This window comes from Fonticula alba (assembly GCF_000388065.1).
Source record: "Fonticula alba strain ATCC 38817 unplaced genomic scaffold supercont2.6, whole genome shotgun sequence".
In the NCBI taxonomy this organism is placed as follows: Eukaryota; order Rotosphaerida; family Fonticulaceae; genus Fonticula; species Fonticula alba.
The window spans coordinates 165,512-166,527 of NW_009242976.1; the positions used below are offsets into that span (position 1 = coordinate 165,512).

General features: G+C 60.7%; 1 protein-coding gene across 1 annotated transcript in view; it reads right to left on the reverse strand.

Moving 5' to 3' along the window:
- Positions 1-863, reverse strand: part of H696_03699 (serine/threonine protein kinase) — an 11,326-nt gene extending 10,463 nt beyond the window's left edge. Inside the window, exon 1 of the mRNA XM_009497561.1 lies at positions 678-863. The gene's annotated coding sequence lies outside the window, so the exon portion shown is untranslated. The remainder of the gene's footprint in view (positions 1-677) is intronic.
- Positions 864-1,016: the final 153 nt, after the last annotated feature.

A 1,016-nucleotide genomic window follows, 5' to 3' on the forward strand; every position in this document is an offset into this window, starting at 1 on the left:
GGCCTGAGGCCCATGTGTAGAAGGAAGGGCATGTAATACAGGGATGACAACAACAACAATAACAACAACAACAACAACAAGAAGGACAACAACATCATCAATATCAAAAAAAAAACAGACCCCACGAGGGAAGGAAAACAACAGCAACATGCGAGACGCCCCCTGGATGGCACACTCGCGGCTGGGAGGGTGATTTACTTCGACAAGGGGCCCCGACGCCTTGGCTCGGCTCCGGGCCCGGAGGGTGATGGATGCGTCCAATATTGTGGCACGATTACTAACCGGGGTCCCTCCGTCGGACTCCGCGAGCTTGACCCCGCTGGCCGTGGGAGGACCACGGAAAAAGACAAGGCCCATGGATGCGCTGAAAAAAAATAGCACCTCTCTCGAGCCAGGTGGCCCGGACCCGAGCCCCCTCCCCCCGAGCAGGCCATTCGCCCAGGCCCAATGGACGTTATTTGCCCCTGGACTCGAGCTGTTTTTTTTTTTCGTGTGCCTGGCCCAGGCGCATGCCCGGCTGTGCAGGCGAGACGCGGCCCGCCCCGGGACTTTGGGGGCGGACGGCTGAATGCCGCCCCCCCACCCCCCCCCCCCCCCCCTCTTTGTTTCCCGGGCGCCCCCCCCCCCCCCCGGCCTGGTCCGTCGAGGGACCCACACCCGAAGATGACGCCACGTACATTGCGCGCTTAGACTCACGAGGAGTGGAGTGGGTGGACAAGCGAAGAGGAAGGAGCGAGGCAAGGGCCGGGGGAATGAGCAATGTCGAGAACGGGTGACAGGTTGGTGGACAGCAGCAGCCATGGAGGATCTGGGGACTTCCTTTAAAAGATATGAGGACGGCCGGTGAGCGTCCCTGCGGCTTGCCCGTGCGTCCAGGGGGCTGGGCAGGGGGGGGGGGGGACGGGGAGGCGCCCTGCGCATTCGCGCAACAGCAAGAGGAGAAAAAATGGTGACAACCCCAAAAACAAGGACAACCGCAAATACAGGGATGACAACAACAACAATAACAACAACAA